Source organism: Jaculus jaculus, chromosome 4 (assembly GCF_020740685.1).
Source record: "Jaculus jaculus isolate mJacJac1 chromosome 4, mJacJac1.mat.Y.cur, whole genome shotgun sequence".
Taxonomy (NCBI): Eukaryota; Metazoa; Chordata; class Mammalia; order Rodentia; family Dipodidae; genus Jaculus; species Jaculus jaculus.
This window is the reverse complement of record NC_059105.1, coordinates 12553761-12576062: the sequence shown is the minus strand read 5'-3', so window position 1 is coordinate 12576062 and position 22302 is coordinate 12553761. Positions and strand designations below refer to the sequence as shown.

At 38.9% G+C, this 22302-nt stretch overlaps 1 long non-coding RNA gene across 1 annotated transcript; it reads left to right on the top strand.

Annotated features, from left to right (window-relative positions):
• The first annotated feature begins 785 nt into the window (after positions 1–785).
• On the top strand, positions 786–22072 carry LOC123460184. Its single transcript, XR_006636838.1, has 3 exons — positions 786–893; positions 20320–20421; positions 21908–22072. It is a non-coding gene; the product is annotated as an uncharacterized LOC123460184 (long non-coding RNA).
• The last annotated feature ends 230 nt before the right edge of the window (positions 22073–22302 follow it).

The following is a 22302-nucleotide window of genomic DNA, read 5'->3' as shown; positions in this document are numbered from 1 at the left end:
AAACTACTGATACAATATGAAATCAGCGATGCCTTCTAACCCAAAGAAAAGATCTGACCTCAGTAAGACAGTACTGATGAGTAGTGTTCTTACAGGGCCTGTTGACCCTTGAGTATGTCACTGCAATCTAAATGAAACTTGGGACTTTACCTGGGATTAGGCCATCTTGGGTCAAGTGAAAATGACAGTTTATTCTCAAACTGCTGACTCCATGAGACCTGCCTTTGACACTCAGTTGAAACATCTGCAGAAAATATGATGCAAATACATCTCCATACCAACACAAAAGAGATCCCTTTACATGTGGCTGCTGAAACATTCAACTAAGAAGTGAAGTCATGGCATGGGTCAAAAGTTCATTGTAAACATACAGTTATGGATCTAAGTAGAGTATGGTTTCTTAACAATCCATGATTTGTTGCAGTGTTAAATCATGTAAGCAAGTATTCATTCTTTATACTTCAGAGTGTGGAGGCCTCACCATTTCAGAGGAATTACTCCCATTTTGCAAATGGAGAGACTGAGTCTTCACAGAGGCTATTCATTTTTCAAGGTCATGAAGGAGAGTCTGAACTTACATATTAATGTTTTGATCACAAATGTCAGCTAATCATTTGGATTTTGGAACCACTTAATACAATCACGGTATGTCACATTTTTGTAATTGACATCCTATAGTCATTTTATAAAGGTTCATTGAAAGGTGTTTAAACTGAACTGGTAGATCTGAGTAAATTTAGTAAACATGGAAATAAGCCACTTCTTCATTCTCTATCTGTCAGTTTGACTATTTGGGTGATGGGGACGAGGACTTGAGTGCCTATCTGGAGGACGTCCACTCTGACAGTGTTGTACATCACCATCTGGGGCAGCGAGCCAGGCTCATCATCTAAGTAAGTGTTGTTGACTCATTTCCCATGGTGAGAAAGGATTGAGTCTTGTCTCATTAGCTCTATGGTGGGAAGAGCACCATTAGCTACATGTTTATGGCTAACTACTGTTTTCCACTTAAGATCTGGTGTGATAAATTTAGCAAATAACACTGAAAATGGCCCTTCAGTCTAAAAGATGTAGTTGAGTTGCAGTATAGCATTAAGATATTACAAGTGGATACAAACTTTATCTATTTCCAGTCCATTTCACTTTAAATCTTCTGGAGGACCCAACAGATCCAGCTTGGAAAGAGGAGGAACAAGTTCATTAAGTGGGCTGGTGGCAGCAAAGTTCATGTGGCACTTGTTTGCACAAGTATGCAAGTTCCTGTGTGTGTGTGTGTCCACATGTGTACACAAGTGTGTGCAGGTCAGAGGTTTGTGTAGGCTACCTTCCCTATTCATCTTCTACCTTCATTAATGAGAGAGGGTCTTTTACTTGATCCCAGAGCTCTCCAGTTTGGCTACTCTAGTGAGTCAGATGGCCCAGGCATCTTGAGTTCTGGGATTACAGGCTAACCACCATGTCTACATGGAATTTAGGTGGGATGCTGAGGGCCTGGGCTCAGGTCTTTGTACTTGCTCAGCAAGCATTTTATCAACTGAGTCTTCTCCCAAGTCCTCTGTAGCATCTTTTTTTTTTTTTTGTGTGTGTGTGTGTGCCTCTTAAAAGGGTTGCAAAGGATTGAAGAGTTTGAGACAATTGCAAGTGAATTTGCGAAGTCACTTTTAAAAGGACAGCTTTTAGAACATATTCATGCTACAACTGGGCACAAAATTTAATATGCTTGAGGTCTCCTGATTGCACAAGCAATGGGCATTTACATTTGCAATTAACTACTCACACCCTTGTTTTTCCTTGCAACCCAAGAGGTTGATTATGTGATTGTAGGTATAATAATTATCACACATGAAAAGAAAAACTCAGCAGAAGCCTCCTAAGAGTATCCTTTTGTTGAAAGCCTCAAACACAGACTAATTAGGTTAGAAGGTATAGGCAATGGCCCCCAATATGCATTATATCAAAACATATTGGCTGCAGTCTAGCTGCTCTTACTGGGAAATGGAAGCTCTTCCCCACAGGTCCAGGTGGAGATGGCCCTCGCTTCCGGTGTAGAAGGAGAGACATTATGTAAATGGGATGGGGACCTTTGCAGTTTTCAGTTTCATCCTCCTCACTATAAGCTAATGCCATGGGACATTTTAAAACACCCAAACAAAGAGAAGTCTAGACAAATAGATCAATGTCTACCTACCTAGCACTTACGAGGCTGAGGCAGGAGAACTGCCACAAGTTCAAGTGGATACTAGGTCAGTTTAAGTGATGGAGTGAGATTATGTCTAAAGAAAACACATTGTCTGTTATTTATTTACTTCTGAAAATATGTCATTTTAGTAAAGAAGAAAGATGAGAGAGAGAAAGACAGAGAAAGAAGAGGGAGACAGAAAAATGAGATGGAAACAAATACTTCAAACTGTAAAACTGCTTAGAAAATTTAGATACACTTTTTTTTTTTTGTTTTTCAAGGTAGGGTTTCACTATAGCCCAGGCTAAAATGGAATTTACTATGTAGTCTCAGGGTGGCCTTGAACTCAAGGTGATCCTCCTACCTCTGCCTCCCAAGTGCTTGAATTAAAGGCGTGAACAACCACACCTAGCTAGATACATTGTTTTAAAGTGTTATAAACATATAGCTTATATCATAAGAAATAAAGGTCCATATTCATATAATTCATGCAGTTACCTGTACCTATAAAAGTAAGAAGCAATTAGATTTTTCGAATTGGTATACAGACCAAAAGAAAGTAGAATTATAAATTGAAAGTCATAAACATTTTGGCAGATAAAATTTTCATATGCTACCATATTTAGAAATGGCACCACTTACCATTAGTATGATACTATACTGTTATACCTTAATATAATAAAATAAGTATTCTTATTTGATTATCAGATTTGATAGACCACATGGCCATAGGTCATAAATACAGGACCTAGTGCTTGCACAGAAGAATGGACCTTTGTTGGAAGGAAGAACATATTTAAGAAAAGTAGTCACATATTAGAGCACAAATGTAGATCACATTAAGTAAAAGTAGAAATAAAGAAATGACATGTCTATTTCACTGTACATTTAGAAAATAAAATAAAAACACACAGTTCTAAATAATTTATTACTTAGAAAAGTATTATTAAGTAATAATAATTAGAAAATGTGAAAATATTGAAAACTGAATGGCAATGAAAACATGGAACACAGAAATTAGTTAAGACAACAGTTACAGAGGTACCTTGCAGCATTAAAAATCTATGTTAGAGAAGACAAAAACCTAAAAGTTAATTCTTTAATTCAAAATAAGAGTTAGTTTAGGGCAAATAAAAAATAAACAAAATAGGGTAAAAGGCCCTGTAAAGTAATAATGAAAAATAAGAAACTATAGCAAAGAAATATAGCGTTGGCTTTTGGTTGGGGTGTGGCTCAGTGACAAAGAGCGCCACTCGCCTAGTGTGCGCATGTCCCGGGTTTTATGTCCAGTAACACACTCACACCTGATCCTGTTAAAAACCACACACAAAAATACAAGCACCAATGTCAAAATATACTAATTATTCAAAATAGAATCAATATTGCAATTATAGAAGAAAGAAGTTATAAAATAATACTAAAAACTGACTTTATAATCACAACTTTGGAAATGTACAACAAATAGGTAGGTTTTTAAGTAAATGAAGTTTTCCAGGTTGGAGAGATGGCTTAGAGGTTAAGGCACTTGCCTATGAAGCCTAAGGACTCAGGTTTGATTCCCCAGTAAGCCAGGTGGCACATGTGTCTGGAATTTGTTTGTAGTGGCTAAAGGCCATGGTATGACCATTCTCTCTCTTTCTCTCTATCAGCCTTTCACTCTCTCTCTTTCCCTCTCTCTCTCTCAAATAAATAGAATATTCAAATTTTTCAACACTGACTAAAACTAAAAAAAAAAAAAAAAGGATTAAATAAATCTGAAGTTACTAGGTTTGTCAAATTAATAGCTAAACTTCTGAACTTTTGACTGATTAGGTATAGATGATTTTCAGATTATTGTTAACAATACATAATAAAGAAAAGCAATAAACAATTTATTTCAAAAAAATGACAAAAGAAGGAATATCCTCCAGTGAATGTAGGAGCTTGGTGTGACCCTTGAGGGTCGGGGTGTGTACCTGCAGTCTAGGTGCTGGGAAGACAGGAATGAAAGGGTCCTGAGGTTCACTGGCCAACTGATCTAGGCTACTCAGTGAGCTCCAGGCCACCAAAAGGCCCTGTGTCATAAAAGGTGGACGGCACCTGAGCAGTGACACCTGTGTTTGTCCTCTGCCCTCTATACACATGTGCACACACATACACTTGCCCATGCACACACAAGAATCTTCACTTGTGCACACACATACATGTGCCCATGCACACATGTGAATCTTCACTTGTGCACACACATACATGTACCCATACACACACGTGAATTTTCACTTGTGCACACACATACACGTGCCCATACACACACGTGAATTTTCACTTTCAGGGCACACACAAAGAACGATATAAGGACAAAAATAACAAATTTTACTTTTAAATATAAAGGTCGAAATAATAAATATAATCTGAACATTTTAATTGGGCAGTGAATGTAACAACACTGGGTTGTGGAGATGGATCAGTGGTTAAAGGCATTTGCCTACAGAGCTTATTGGTCTGGCTTTAATCTCCCAGTACCCACACAAAGTCAGATGCCCAAAGTGGCACATGCATTGAGTCCATTTGCAGTAGCAAGAGGTCCTGACATGTCCATATTTGCTCTCTCTCTCTCTCTCTCTCTTAAATTATATGTAAATAAACAAACAAAAAACAAACAAGTAAATAAGTAAAATTTGAACATCATTCTAAAGAAAAAATTAGCTAATACAAGACTGTGTTAGCTTGAATCAAATGCCTCCTATGTTTTAAACACTTGATCCCCAGGTGGTGGAAATTTCAGAAAGTTGTAGGGCCTTTAGAAGGAGCCACTGGGGAAGGCTTTGGGATAATATAAGTCTAGTTCACTGCTCAGATTATTTCCTTCCTGTTGCTGTGGAAATGTGATACCCACCTGGCTGTTTACTCTTATCATGCTATCCTGCAATGATGAAACTTTCTCTCAAAACTGTAAGCTAAAATCAATCCTTTCTCCCAATAAGCTGTTTCTGGCCAGATGTTTTGTCCTAGAAATGAGAAGTTAACTGCTTTAACATACACACACACACACACACACACACACACACACACACACACACGAAAAGAAGAGAAAAGAAAAGAAGAGTCACAATAATCAAAAGAAGCTTACAAAAAAATCAAGAAAGAATTTAACTTGTCTGACCCAAATCTTACATTAACATCTAGAATACAGACAGGATGGTAATGACCCAGAAGTGGATTGACCAGGAGATAAGAAAGAGGACCCAGTAACAAACTTACCTGGACATAATGCAGTAAGCATATTATAAATCAGCATTAAAATTCACTGGGGGTGGGCAGGCTACTAAAACCAGTGTATAGCTAAAAATACTGTCAGGATCCTTTTAAACAAGAAAATCAGTTATCAAGATGTGAGGAGAAGTAAGCATTTAAAAGGAATTACAAGAAAGATTTTTATGATATTATGATAGATTTAAAGATTCACAAACATAAAGCATAAAAGATATTACAGTCAAACCAGTACTAATGTATACTTCCGTGAATAAGAAGAGAGCACATTGGTTTAGTAGTGACAATGGATACCTAGGCATCTGTGTCTTGGTTTTTCGTGTGCCTTAAATGATTTTAAAAGAACTGTGCATGATCCATAATCCCCATGGGGATAAATGGCACCCCAGTGAGGAGGGTCACTTCGGAGGGGAGGGGACGGTAGTGATGAGGATAAGGATAGTACCAACATGTGCTGTTTACACACAGACTATGTCCATAACTAATAAAGAAAATATAGTGTCAAAAAAAGATTCGTCATCATGAACAATGAAAGCTAAAAATAGCTCAGTGAATGCAGGACAGAGAACAGGGCAGAGAGGCTGCAGCCCAGCTTGCAGCCCAGCCTTCCTTTCCTTCCTCCCCACTCTGCTCCCAGCTGCTATGTGACTTATACTGTGAGTGAGCACTGGCTTCTGTCTCTTCCCAGTTCAGCTCAGGACACAATGCTTCAACCATGCTAAGAGTATTTGAACTGACTACAGACAGAATTATGACTAAGAAGTGCTTTTACCTCAGCCCCCTGGAGGCATTTTCTATCCTTTCTGAGATGGCATGAAGTAGTATATTGGGGCTGTGACAAAATATCTCTTATGGGGTGGATGCTTTCCCCTTTCCATAAGATGGCTCCCAGTCACAGTGTGCTGATTTGCTTATGTGCATTGAAAAGGCCTATTCCACAGTAATTCAGCATGAGAGATAGCACAGGCAATTCCCAGAACAGTTTGGTTCAAGCTTACTTATTGTGACCTCACCGTATGTTGTAATTGTTCAAAGATGCCAATCCAAATCTCTCCATGGATGGTAAGGAGGTGAGGACCTCATTCTGTCAGTGTGTTTATGATATCTGAGATTCCTTCCCCAGCATACTGGGTTTTACATGGAGGTTTGTTCTTTACAAAGACTGAGTTTGGATTTTGCTAGCTTATCCTGTGTGTGTGTGTGTGTATGTGTGTCCATATGTGTTGTGGGGAGCTGAGTTTATGGTAATATGGACCTAGTACTAGAATGAGCCAGGTGCTGGCTGCTCTCTTTTTTTTTTTTAATTTTTTTTTTAAATTTTTATTTATTTATTTGAGAGCAACAGACACAGAGAGAAAGACAGATAGAGGGAGAGAGAGAATGGGCACGCCAGGGCCTCCAGCCTTTGCAAACGAACTCCAGACGCGTGTGCCCCCTTGTGCATCTGGCTAACGTGGGACCTGGGGAACCGAGCCTCGAACCGGGGTCCTTAGGCTTCACAGGCAAGTGCTCAACCGCTAAGCCATGCTCTCTTGTTGTGTGTGTCCATAGATAAAGGGGCTGAAACTGTTACTTTACTGTTATGCCACTGGAAGATGGCCACAAAGTCCAAAGGGAAGTGTATCACCAAGGTTATAGCAGAATTGGATGAATATGGGTTTGGTAACTGAAATGGAATCACAAGCAGTTACATATGTAAATGAGGCAGAACTGTTTTTTTTTGTTTAACAAAGAAATTTACTTTAAAACAATTCTTTTTTATATAATTTGACAGTTTATTAAAGATGGATGTAAATTTGAATAATAATAAAATAGATGTGTTTTTAATTGAAGAATTTGTTAATTTTTACATAAAGAAATATATTTTGGCTCATACTGGTGTATGAGCATCTTAACATATTTAATAATTGGTTAATAGTTTGATCTTGTAATTTTACCTAAACTATGTACCTTATATTGTTTTTTTAAAATTTTTTTTATTTTTATTTATTTGAGAGCAACAGATAAGAAATAGGCATAGAGAGAGAGAGAGAGAGATAGAGAGAGAGAGAGAGAAGGCATGCCAGGGCATCCAGCCACTGCAAATGAATTCCAAATGCATGTGCCCCCTTATGCATCTGGCTTACGTGGGTCTTAGGGAATCGAGCCTCACACCGGGGTCCTTAGGCTTCACAGGCAAGTGCTTAACCACTAAGCCATCTCTCCAGCCCCCCCCCCCTTTTTGAGTTAAAGTAGAACTTATTTGATGGCGCTTAATGTCTATTTTCATATAGTCTAATGAGTGAGGTTTTGGGTAAGGACAGATATTATAAGAGTTTACAAATCAACATGCTGGTTTTTGAAGTTTTAAAGTCTTTTTGTATTTTAATAATCTGATAACTACCAAAATGTAATGATTCCTGAGCTCCAAGAGAGGCACCTGCATCATATAGACTGCCAGTACTCTGCCCCAGCCTCCTCAGAGTACTTACCTCAAATCTGTGTATCTTTCCTCTGTTTTTGGCATGCCTTGTCTCTGTGATGGTTTGAATGAAATGTTCCCCATAGGCTTATGTATGTAAATCCTTGCTCCCCAGCTGGTGGCAAGTTGTGGGGACCTTGGGAGGTAGAGCCTTGCTGGGGGAGATGTGTCATGAGAGTGAAGCTTGAGGTTTACTGGGCCAGCCCACCAAGGAAGCTAGGTCACCCAGATAATTTTCTTCCTGCGGCTGTGGCAAGATGTGGTGGTTCTATGCCTGTTCTGCCATGATTTCCTCATCATGGTGAAACCTCCCTTTGAAACTAGCCTAGAAATAGATTTTACTTCTTTCTGTAAGCTGTTCCTGGTTGGGTGTTTCATCTCAACCACGAGAAGGCAATGTAGTAGCCACCAATAGCATAAAGATGGATCTGTCGGGGTTACTTTGTCTCCTGAGAGCTGTGGGGAGCAGAGGTGCCTGGAAGCTCATGTTCCCTTCTCAGGTGGTTCATAGCCTAAGGTGGCTAGTGATGCAGCTTTGAAAGTACAGCTCCCAGTTTCCAGTAAGATGAGGCAATGCAAAGGAATAATTAACTTGGCCATATTCACCATGGGATCAAGTTTCTCACTGGTGGGTCCTCCTTCCCCTTCCTTTCAGCATTTTCTTCTGGGAGATTCTCCTAGGAAGTCATCTGCACAGACATCTAAACCTCAGCATCTACTTCTGGGGAACAAATGCAATTCTTGAAAGGCTTATTAGAAGGACTCAGAGTTAAGGAAGAGAGCCAAGGTCCTGGCCATGTGAGGTAGCTAAAACTAATTCCATACAAAGAGGAGAGATGGGAATGGAAGTCTTTATCAGAAAATCTGGACAACACTAGAAAATATTGGGCCACTTAGCTTCATCTGTAGACTAGTTCTGCCTTAATTACTGGGTAATTTCCTCAGTTCTATAAATTTGTTTTGCTTGTAAAGACTATTACAATGCTCTTTTCTTGAATCACATCCTTCCACTCCTCTGCTCTATCTCAGAATGGTCTTTATATGTGAATTTAAATAATTACAGCCTTGTGGTTTTCTCTTGAGATAGATTTGATGAACCCTGGCTTCGTAGGCTACTTGGAAACACTTCCCAGATATCATCTGGTTTGGGGAAACATTGATGTTTTATAAGTATATAAAGTCTCTACCAGATAGGAATTCAGTCATCTGAGAGGCATGCTAGAGTCTTAGGCTCACTTGGAGGATTTTGTCTTTGTTTATGGATACACATATAGTAAAAGTTAAAAGCATGACTGGAAATGATAAACACTGTCAAGATGGTGGTTTCTCCTTGGAAAGTAGGAGGCAATAGGAGAAAAGGAGAGAAGAAATGTACATAAGAATTAGGTTGTACTGAAAAATATATATTTATTTGTTGTGCTGAAATATATACTTATCATTATATATAATTATATAAAACATATTTAGAAAATAAAATATGTATTATATAATTTTTAGAGGTGGGATGACTGAGAGGAACATGAATGTTAAAGTAAAAAAAAAAATCCTCTAAGCATGTCCAAGTGATGGGCTGAGGTAGTGGCATGAAGGAGACTGAGCTGTCATTTGCTAAGCTTCAGAATCCTTGGGCCAGGGAATGAGAGCTGCTGCCTTTGTTTTGAATTAGGGCATTCACAATCTCACTCAGCCACAGAAGCTTCTTCCTTGACTGAAATGTTCTCTATCTGTACCATCGGACATGGTAGCCATTAATATAAGGTGAGCATTTTATTTATTGACAATGTAAGAGGTGAAATGTTTAGTACCTTAGTTGCATCCGCTTCCTTTAAAATGTTCAAGAGCTGTTTGAGGCAGTGCTCTTCTAGAATAAAACCTCAAAGGACAGAGTTCACAGAACCATGAATAGAGAAACTGAGGCCCAGTGTGTAGTGTTTTTATTTAAGTCAGTATCCATATTCAAGAAGGCCTTTCATTACTTAACTTCATCCTATTGAATGAATAAGATCATTGTTCCTGCTCTTGAGTTCATTGCTCTATGTTTAGATATGTGAGACACATGCATGAAGCCACCGGACTATAAATGACTCAAATATACCTATAAGTAATTTATAATATCTGACACTGTCTGGATACATGGTCTTCTTTGGAAAGATTGTTTTATTTTTCTAAGCCTCTGTTTCCCAGGCATCTCAACCCTTAAGTTTAACATAGTCTGGCTGGATTCCTGATTTATTCTGAGGATTTACTTCCTTTGTGGATTTCCCATCACATGAGAAGAATGTCCCTCCTTCCTCCTGTAATCTGACCTTCTACCCATTAGCATATACTGTTCGCTATTCTGTTGACTCTATTTATTTTATATTGCTATTACAAAATACCTGAGGCTGAGTAGTATAGATCAAACAGATATTTATTGGCTGAAAGTTCTAGAAACTGGGAAATCCAATGTCAAGTTGACAGCCTCTGGTGAAGACCTTCCTGCTGGGCAATCACATGGAGACAAGGAGAGACACTAAGAAGAGAATCATTTTTTGTTTCTTTTTTCCAAGGAAGGATTTTGCTCTAGCACAGGCTGACCTGGAATTTGCTGTGTAATCTCAGGGTGGCCTCAACCCATCCTCCTACCTCTGCCTCCCAAGTTCTGGGATTAAAGGTGTGTGCCACCATGCCTGGTGGAGAATCATTTTAAAGAAATGAAACTCACCTATGTGAGTAGAACCCTGATATTATAACTATCTTTTAGAGGTCCCACCTCCCACCATGATTATTACAATGGCAATTAAATTTCAACATGAGTTTTGGTATGGCAAAAAATTGAAAAAAATGTGACTTCCAAAAGCACCTTGACCCATTCATTTCATTTCTCACCATCATCGTGATGATGGTCATGATTGCTATTGTTCAGGAGGTCATGTGACTACCATCTGAGACTTGGAAAGTCTCAGAACTGTTCCATCTGTTTCCTTCTTTATCTCTGAAGATTGTGACATCATTTCTGTCTCTTGCCATTTCTGAATTTGGGTTTCATTTAGATTTTTCATTAGATTTTTGGGAGGGATGATACATTTTCTTTGGAGATCTTTTATTGACTATTTGCACCATTTTCTTTAAGACATTGTAGCCTTTATGTCATCTAGTCTGGATAACATGTTAGACATTGGACATTATTTTCCTTTCTGGAATGCCTGCAGAAAATCAGACACTGAGCAATACCTTTTTAAGATAACAATAATAGTGCTAAGCAAGGTAGGTGGCATTCAATCCTGTTTTTGCTGAGAAATCTTTGAAGAGTAGATAGTTTTAAATGAAATCAGAAACCTGCTTAGTGATCAATTTTTGGCCTGATGATATATTCATTTTCCTTCCAAAGATGTGTATCTGAACATATTCTGTCACCAACAGACTCTGAACTCAAATCAGTCTTTGTACCCCAACCAAATAAAGTCCTTATTTAGCTTTGAACTCTGGGCATGGTGCATCTGGTAAAAATTTATTAAGGACAAACTGTACTCAAGAAGTACTGAGCTAATTCAGAGCCTTATCTTCAAAGAGCTCATTTTCCAGTGGCAAAGACAAAACTGCATACGGCTTATTTCAGTAAGCTGCATAAAGGTATGAGAAGGGTGTTTAGGTCATGTTAGAATACAAACAACTATTAATATCCACTGTATAGAAAAATAATTGTCATAATGATTTTAAATCAGAGTTCATTTACACTTTAAATATGATAGAGAATCATTTTCCAGTTTAACTAAAATGTTATGATTTGATAACAGGTGTTGAAACAGAAAATTCTTAATGGTGTCTGCCATCAAATTCACAGGTTATGAAAATTCAAAACGCTTACATTTTTATCCATGGTACCAAAACATTTTTGAAGGCTTGTGAATGTTTGCCCTTAGAACAACTAATAATTTGCCAAGAGAATGACATTTGAATGATCCTTATTCTCAACACATCTTCCATACGTACATATGGATGTGAACATTTGGATTAAGTGACATGTCTGTCCTTCAGGTTGACATTTCCTTCCTTCTATTTTTTGCATTTGGATGTGGATGGTGTATATGAATGTGGTGTGCATGTATATTCATACGCATAGGTGCTCATGTGTGTGCATGTGTGTGTGTGTGTGTGTGTGTGTGTGTGTGTGTGTGTGCATGCACACATATGTGTTCATGGGTATGAGGAAGCCAGAGGTCAATGTTGGGTGTCTTCCTTAGTTGCTTTTGGCCTTATTCTTTGAGATAGGGTCTCTCACTGAACCTAGAGCTCAGTGACTCAGTGAGAATTGATAAACAGCAAGCTCTAGGGGTCCTAGATTCTCCACCAGCCCAGGACTGTGATTATAGGTACATGCCACCATGCCCCACTTTCACATGGGTGCTGGGGATCCAACGCCAGTCCTCATGCTTGCATGTCAAGCACTTCACCCCTTAAGCCATTTCTTCAGTCCCATCTCTTGGATCTATTGGTTAGCATAAGTACCCATATTCAAGTCTTCATTTGTTTCCATGTGAGGATTTTTTTGAACCCATGTTAATACTTCACACTATGCTGGTATATTTCCCAGATTCCTACCACAGGCACATTTCATGCATATAGCCACATGCTTCCCTTCCTTATACACTGAAGCCCAGAATTTCTTGAGATTCTCTTGAACCTTAGGACTCTCCAAAGATCGATGCATATGTCACTTGCCTCTGAGATGTGTTGATCCATTTCCATGCCCCACTGATGAATGATGTGCTAAACTTACTTTTTGGACAGCAGCCAGGGCCCAGGTGAAACCACAGAGTAAGTGGCATGATGCGTAAGAGAGCTGTTTCTATGGTGAGCTTCACAACCTGCATCAGGGTGATAGAGACAGACACTGAAGATTCACAAAACTCACCAAAGCTGAAATCCAGGGGCTGCTGAGAACTCAACACTAAAGTTGACTTAAAGCACACCAACAAAGCCTCAGGGAATTTGGGAGAAGAGGGAGCAGAAATAATGTAAGAGCCACAGGGTGGGAGGGAATATCCAGAGGCATTGCTCCCCCCACAATGACTGACTGCTGATCCCACAACCCATAACCCACAACCCCATGGTGGATACCATTCATCCCACTGAAGGGGGTTCTCACTGGATTGAAGACAGGGAGGAGGGAAATGATGGTACCAACATATGACAAGTTCACACAAAATTTCTACTTAAAAAATAATTGCTTTTGCCTTCATGCAAGGAAAATATATTTGAATTAGTTTGTTATCCACAGTGAGAGTCACATCTATGTATACCTCATTTCACATGATGAATATGGCTCAGAATAAGTCTATCCCTATGGATGCTATTCAGGGGAATTGACGACATTTTCACTAATTTTAGGGCTTGTTTATATAGTTTTACTGCATACATATTAAGAATGAAGTAGGGGGGCTGGAGAGATCCTTAGGGTTTAAGGCACTTGCCTGCTAAGCCTAAGGACCCATGCTCAATCCTCAGTACCCACATAAGCCAGGGGTACAAGTGGGTGCATGTGTCTGCAGCTTATTTGCAATGACTGGAGGTCCTGATGTGCCCATTTTCTCTCTCTCTCTCAAATAAATAAATAAAATATTAAAAAAAGTAACTAATAAAAACAACCCATAAATCTCAAAAAGGAATCTATTAGAAAAATATTTTTGTCAATGATATATAACTTCATGTTGCAATTTATTAATCATTTCATAGTGAACTAAAATTGGATTCATTGGATATGAAAAAAATTTTAATATTTTATTTTCATTCATTTATTTAAGAGAGGGAAGGAGGGGAGAAAGAGGAGAGAGAGAGAGAGAGAATGGGCATTCCAGGGCTTCTAGCCACTGCAAATGAACTCTAGACACATGTATCACCTTGTGCATCTGGTTTACATGGGTCCTGGGGAATCAAATCGAGGTTCTTTTGCTTTGCAGACATGCTCCTTAACTATTAAGCCATCTCTAAAGCCCATGAAATATTTTTTAATGTGTAAGGAGATGACATTGACTCAAAACAATATACTCTGCTGAAGGATACAATCAATTTGGGATTTTTTAGCACTCTAATTTACAGATAATAAGAAGTATCATGACAGGGAAACTATAATTCACCAGATGCTCTATGACTTCCCCAGTACCTCTTGTCGTCGGCATGAGGGCATATCGCCCATTCTAGCCCATGTCTGTGACTTACATTGATCTTTGTCACTGCAGATTCTCCTTATTATCTTTCCATCATGTGGCAATCTGAAATGACAAGTCCCATGAAGCATGGTGATATTGCAAGATGGCATAGTGTATTGACCTAGGACCTTCAGTGACTATGAAACAATGTTCCTTGCTGATGTGTGTTGGAAACATGCTGTGAGTCCCATATTAATCTTTGCTGTATGGAGTTTATGTTAGAGTTAAAGTCCATTTGTTTTAGGCATTGCTTTCCCTAATATAGGCACCTTCTTCAGAGCACTAATGTTGGTTTCTTGGATGTTCTTAACACACTACCAAATGTCAATGTAGGCGTATATCACAGAACCAGGTTACACATACCTTTGCATGGAAAAGGGCGGGAACCGTCCCATATAAGTATAAATCATGGCATTGTAGAATGAGCTGTCTTTATTTGCATAGCTTATAAGGAAATGGATTTAACAAGAAAACTCTTTAAAAAGGCATATTATGAATATAAAAACGTTCTGTCTGATTTTTCTTCCTTTATAAATATTCTGCACAGATTTAAAGGCACCTGGACGTCTTAAGAATAGAAATTGTGAGTGTCTAACATGGAAGTTCAGCAGATACACATGGAGAAATGCAGTGGGGTCCATCTCCCTGCAGCTGTTGCTGATGCACAGCTCATTGTCTGTCTCAATTAGACTCTCATCTTTTGCAATACCATTTCCTTCTCTGTGGTTGATTTGATCAAACATCCTATTGTTTAAGCCAAAAACATAGCTTTACCAAATCAGGCATAGTATTGTTCAAAACTCGTCACTCATTACATTATTATTCATCAATGCTTATGATACTAATATCTGCAAAGAGGAACTGAATCTCAAATGAAGCTTTTCAAATCCACTTGACTTCAAGTAGTCTGTGAATAGAGTTTTATTCATTTTTAATTTTTAGAGGAAATCAAAATGATTCAGTCCTGTATGGATCATGACAATCCCAAACAGATGCAAATAAATATTAAAGCAATATATTTTCATGTTGGACCACAGCCCAAATTCTTTGCCCCAGAAAATTACATAAACTCCTCAGTGTGCATGTGGTTTATATTTAAGGTGTAATGAGCTGTTCAAATAGAGAAGGGCAGGCAACCATATTAAAAATAAACATCAAATTTTAACAAAGACACATCCACTTAGATTGCAAATAGCCCTAATGGTTTCAGTTTATTGCAACCACTTCAGCATACAAGCATCTTTGGTTGGAACATAACTTCCAATTTCAATGTCGCCTAGTGAATCTGAAAGGTTGCTGTGTATAATTCTTTTATGAAATAATAATTTTTCAACTGTGATCATGTTTCCAGAGTGAAGCACAGTCTGGAATGAAAGGCTAGAAATAAGAACAAAGTTGAGAGGCAAATGGAATTTGAATATCTGAGTTTGTTTATCTAAAACTACCCAGTCCATCCACTCAGTAAAGTTCATCACAACATATTTGCATCTCATATCCTGATGGCACCTACTCACTAGCCATGATGCTACTGTATTACTCAGCACTGTCCAGAAAGCCAGAAAGGGAAAGAGTTTTTTTTTTTTTTTTTTTAATATGTTCCTTATTTCAGATGTAAGGATACATTAAACTTGTTTCAGAGTCTTATGATATATAGATGCACATTCAACCAACAAGCTTTACTTGGTCATCTTCCATGTCTCAAGTGAGAACTCCACCCCCCCCCCCCCCGCCCCCGGTTGTTGTCTCAGTGACTGAGGAGTATGATCTTCTCATTCATTTCAAAGAAGTGCTGGCATGTTGTCTTTGCCAAAGTTCAAGAAACAAGTTCAATGGTTGCAATAAACTCCTCTGTTCTAGTTTATACACTATAAAGTGCTCACTTCCCCTGGGGTCTGCCAAGTTTCAAGTAATATATTTCCAACCAGTCTTGGGATGAAGTGGCTATTCCCCAAGTTTTACATTGCCTAGGGTACAGTCTTGGCAGCACCTCTCCCCCGTTTGTTTCTAGCGGTTGAAGGAGCAACCATACTGTCCCTTTGGACTTACCAGAGAAAGGGTGGCCAGAGACCCATTTGAGTGGCAGGTGTCTAATTTTGCAAGAATGTTATGACACATCTAAACTAAGAAACCAAGTTGAATGTTACCATCTGGTTTGCCTAACATCAATCTGTGAATCAACTGTGTCTTCAAATCAGTTCCTGATCTCAATATCTATTTCTATACAAATGATCATTAAGGTAAACATGGATTTTCTATCATATCAAAATGATTTCAAATCCCTTATTAGGGATTTTCTTATGATTCTCATAAGTTTTCATTTCTAGAAGTAAGATCTTATGTTTCATCTATTTATTGAGTAAGACTTTCTCACCTGTCCAAAACTCCAGTTGCTTAAACCATAGTCAAAAATTTAGTAAATCAAATTCATATAAAAGCTTTATCAAAAATAGACAAAGTAGAACATCACTGAGTCAGTTAAGTCAGGTGAATTTAGCATTTGGGATTTGCTTGCACTCACTTTCTCCAGGCTGGTCATGGAAGGTTTTTCAGAGAATGGAGCTGGCCTGCCCTTGTTCTGGGTTACTTCATGACATGCCAGGCCCCCACGTGTCTTGTACAAGTCACCTTGTTTCAGGGGGCAATCCCTTACTCTCTCCCAACAGTGAAGGCTCAGGACCTTTGGGGAGTTCTGCATTTTACAGTAAGGGTAGATTTTAGAAGCTTTTTGTAAAGCATTGGTGAGTACAGGACAGGTTTAGGCCAGAGGGTGAGTAGGCAGAACAAAGGCTAGATAAGATTCAAAGCCTCTTGGTGGTTTGGGAAAAACATTTGAAAGAAGTCAATTTAAAGCAAGGGCAGTAAAAAGAAAAATAAGAATTTTTAAAGGGAGTTTTTAGTAATATTGGAAAACTCATTTATACCACAGGGAATAGAGAAAATTTACCTGGTCATTACTTGGAAGTGGAAAAAGAAATTTCCATGTACTTGTTATCTATAAAAATTGTCTTATTTAAGCCGGGTGTGGTGGTCTATGCCTTTAATCCCAGCACTCAGGAGGCAGAAGTAGGAGGATCGCCATGAGTTTGAGGCCACACTGAGACTCCATACTGAATTCCAGGTCAGCCTGGGCCAGAGTGAGAACCTACCTCAAACCCCTCCTCAAAAAAAAAAGTCTTATTGTCTGCATTATGTTTTCTATTCTTTTAGTGACTATGGTAGTTTGATTCAGGTGTCTCCCATAAACTTATGTGTTCTGAATACTGGGATCCTAGCTGGTGGCACTTTGGGAATTGGATTCTCCTGAAGGAAGTGTATTTTGGGGGGGAAGGCTTATGAGTGTTACAGCCAGCTTCCCCTTGCCAGTGTTTGCTACATTCTCCTGCTGCTTTTGTTCACCTGATGTTGGCCATTAAGGGATGCCCAGACTCTCCTCATGCCATATTCTCCCCCTGGCCTAAGAATTTCCTGGAAGTGCTGTAAGTACAGCTTGATGGACTATTTTGATTAGAGTTGAGAGACTTGAATGCAGTAAGAGCTAAGGTCTGTGAAGTTTGGCTTATAAGAAGGAGAAAGCTTTGCCTAGACTGGACTAGGCTGTTCTTTATTAACTTGAACTTTCAAAGGCCCCAAGATCTCATCACTGAAGCAGACCTTATATGAACCCAAAATGGTTCAGGAAGCTGTACCATTTTCAATAGCCAAAAAACATTGAACACCTTGGAATAACACTAACCAAGGATGTGAAAGACCTATATAATGAAACATAAAAATACTCAAGAAAGACAGTGAGGAAGACTTGAGTAGATGAAAAGGTGTCCCATGCTCCTGGATAGGTAGAATTAATATTGTAAAAATGGCAATTCTATCAAAAACAATATACAGAAAAAGTTCCAACATCATTCTTCACAGAGATAGAAAAAAAAAACCCTCAAAATTTATATGGAATAGCATTAGGCCTTGGATATCCAAACATATCCTCAGCAAAGAAACACCTCTGGAGTTACCACTATACCTGACCTGGAGCTATATTACAAAGCAGTAGTAAAACAACAGTATGGTACTGGCATAAAACAGAAACATAGACCAATGGAACAGAATTGAAGACCTGGACCTTAGGTCAAGTAATACAGTAATACAGCTAGTTGATCTTTGACAAAGGTGCCAACAATGTAGACTGGAGAAAAGATAGTATCATCGGTAAATGGTGCTGGACAAATTGGATAATCACATGTAGAAAATTAAACTGGACCCATTCCTCCCACCATGCACAAAAACAGCTCCAAATGGGTTGAAGATCTTAATATGAGACCTAAAACTCTCAAACTCCTGGTTGAAAAAAATAGGGGACTCTTCATGATGTATAATTGGGGAAAGATTTCCTGAACAATATCCTAGTAGCCTAGAAAATTAAACAATCACTCAACCAGTGGGATTGTATGATGCTAAAAAGCCTCTGTACACAAAAATACCATAATCAGAGCCAACTACCCACATAATGGCAGAAAATCTTTGCCAGCTATATCACTGACAGAGGCCTAATATCTAGATTCTACAAAAAACGTAAAAAAGTAAATAATAAAAAATCAGGGCTGGAGAGATGGCTTAGTGGTGAAGCACTCGCTTGTAAAGCCTAAGGACCCCAGTTTGAGGCTCATTAGCCAGATGTGCAAGGGGCGCACACATCTGGAGTTTATTTGCAGTGGCTGGAGGCCCTGGCACATCCATTCTTTCTCTCTTTCTCTCTCTCTCTCTCTCTCTCTCTCTCTCTCTCTCTGCCTCTTTCTCTCTCTGTCTGTTGCTCTCAAATAAATAAAAAATAACAAAATAAATCAAACAATGCACTCAAAAAATGGGGCAGAGAACTGAATAGGGAGTTCTCAAAGGAATAAAGACAAATGGATAACGCACACTCAATAAAATGTTCAACATCACTCACCATCAGGGAAATGCAAATTAAAACAACTATGAGATTTCACCTCATTCCAATAAGGATGGTAATCATTAACAAACCAAATGACAACAAATGTTGGTGAGTATGTGGGAAAAGTGATACCATCATTCACTGTTGGTTGGAATGTAAACTTGTATAATCACTATGGAAATCAGGAGGATATTCCTGAAAAAAAATGAATATAGAACCAACAACAGATCCATATTTTCCATTACTGGTCATTTATCCTAAATGCTCCACACTTCACTACAGAAATATTTGCTCATCCATGTTTATAGCTGATCAATTCATAATAGCTAAGAACTGTAATCAACCCAGTGGATACATGGATAAGGAAGTTGTGGTACATTTACACAATACAATTCTACTCAACAGTAAGAAAAAAGGGTACAATGAAATTTGTAGGAAAATACACAGATTTGGAATAGATCATACTCACAGAAAAACAATTGCCACATGTTCTCACTCATCTGCAGTTCCTAACCTGGATCACTTTGAGTTGCTGACATACTGGATAGGCAACTGGAGTGCCAAGCAATAGGGATTGAAGGGTTTGTGGGAAAGGGAAGATGGGGAGTAACAAACACAAAACTGAACCCCAAATGAACTAGTACCATAGAAACCTTTGTCCTTGAAGGAAAACTAAAAGTTTTAACCCTCAAAAGGAGTATGGGGGAGCCCCTGGAAAGAAAGGCCCTACAGAGTGTGAGATGAAAAGTAGCCTCAAAAATTTTTTGGCTCCGATCTCTAACTCCAAGTACCAGGATCAAGTGCTGATCAGAGAGAGCTATGAGGTTCCCCAAACAAGACAGGATTCTGTATAAGCACTTGATTACTCACCTGAGGAAAAGGTAAGACCCTATTGCTGGATACACCATATGTTGCAGAACACTGAGAGCCAGTCCCCAGATAGGTAACCCATCTGTACTACATGAGCTACTGGAGGAAAGTATCTAACAATCATGTGAGAAAGCAAGGGGTCTAACTTAGAAACAACCAGCCTGACAAATAGTACATCCCAGTGCAATGGTGGCACAAAGCCCTGGTGAGTTAACAATAGATTTTTGGTTAGCTAAGAGAACTGCTCAGTGGAAAGGAACCCATATCTGGTACTGGGAACCAAATCTGAATCCTATGGAGACAAAAATTATGCTGTCCAGTGACAAGCTCCCACAGGCTTTGGCTTAAAAGGGGGCTGCATCTACCAAATTCTCCCTAGATTAATAACACTTATCCCATTTAACCTACGCCAACTTCACTCTCTGTTGGAAAATCTGTTTTTCTTTTTCAGAACGTAGTGAGATCTGAGAAGATAAACTGCCCCTTGCACTTCAGCCAAAGCCCAGCTAAAACCACAGAGGAGTTGGGGAGACAAGCAAGAGAAGCTTCCATGGTGAGCCTGACAATCAGCACCAGGGTGAAGGAGACAGACACTGAGGATATTCAACACTTGCCAAAGCAGAGATTCAGAGGCTCCTAAGAGCTCATCACTGAATTAGACTTAAAACACACCCACCATGGCTCAGAGAATTTTGAGGAACAGGGGGTAGAAAGATTGTCAGAGCCACAGGTTGGGCATCATACCCAGAGACATTGTCCTCCCCCAACATCTGACTGCTGCTCTTACAATGCATAACCCACAACCCCATGGGGAATACCAGTAACCCCACTGAGGAGGGACCCAGCACAATGGGGTCAGGGACCAGGGAAAGTATACCAACACATGATGTATCCATACTAACTATGTCTGTAATTTAAAAAAAAAAAGATTAAAAAAAGAAAGAAAAGAAGGGTGTGTGTGTGTGTGTGTGTGTGTGTGTGTGTGTGTGTGTACAAAAAACAAGGTGGAAACAATGAAAATGCTCATGAGTAGGGGCCAAACAATAAATTTTTATGTGATATAGTTGTAAACTGGAATACAGTGCTGAGTGACACCTTCCCTACAGTTCATTTATCATCACATGGTCACAAACTTTCTTTTCATAGCCAATTGACCCCCCCCAATGTGTTTTTGCTCAATGGAATAATCTCTCATAAAAGTATGATTTGAATATGTCTATGCTGTAGGAAGAAGCATCTCAGACTAAGTTTTTCAAGAAAATATGTGTTATATGAATATGTATAATAACTTGCAGATTATATGAATCCCAATGATATATTATATAATAAATTAAATAAATACTAAATTTCAGTTCAGTATCTCTATCGAGTCTCCCACTTCTTATCGTATGGGTTGCTTTGTTGACCAAGCACTATGAAGGCTTACTTGGCTCAACTTAAGGGAAAGTAGGCCTGCTTCTAACTGCTAAGTTGAGGAATCAAGAGACATGTGATCAGCACAGACGGTAAACCAGTTGTCTCCAATCCTTGCTTCAGCAGTTGCTAACTGAAGCCACTGTGGAGCCTCGAGGTTCCAAGCAGACTGTAACTGAAAAGCTGCCCCTTCTGGGCCAGCCCTTGTCTGAGCCATAGGCATATTTGCCTTTTCTGTGTTATGGCTTCCACAGGTTTCCTCTCCAAGACTCAGGTATTCCTGAAGCACATTTATTGTGTCTGAGTCATTGAGTTAGGAAAGGCTTCCCCCTTAACTACATATAGATCAAAGTTCTGCAAGACATAACAACCCTTCAGAGAGATCCTTTAATTGAGCAAGAGCTTTACATAACACTGTCTCCCAGGTCCTTCCCCTTGAGATCTAGACCTAACTGGGCTCAATTGGAAAACATATCAAAATGATTTTATTTAATCATCACAGTGACCGAAGAGGGGTGCAATAAAGAACTAAAGGCAATAATAACCCCAAAATAAATAACCAGGGTTCTTTCCAAAAGGCTTCTTGCTGTCTTACTATACTTTTTTTTTTTTTTTTCCTTTTGCAGTCAAGCCTGCAGACCAGCATTGGAATGCTGCTGAGATCCAGCAGGATCTTGAGCATGGGATGTGTCTGTTGGGAGTAGGGCTCAGATGTGCGAGTGATGGACAGCATGCCTAAGGAGCTGGACGGGTCTGGATTCTCCATTCAGAGCACAGACATGAGACACTCCTGCTGGGGAAAAGGCAAGAGGCTGTAATTATTCAGTACTTTTTCTTCATATATAAAGTTAATGGAGCAGCCTGGCTAATAGAATATATTTATTTTGATTATAGCATACTATTTGATATGTTCTGATGAATTTTAAATTTGATATAGCAAACAACAACAACAACAAAATGTACTAAGATCATTCTAGAAAAGAAAGACAGTTTTTTTTTTTTTTCTTATAGCCAGAAGTTT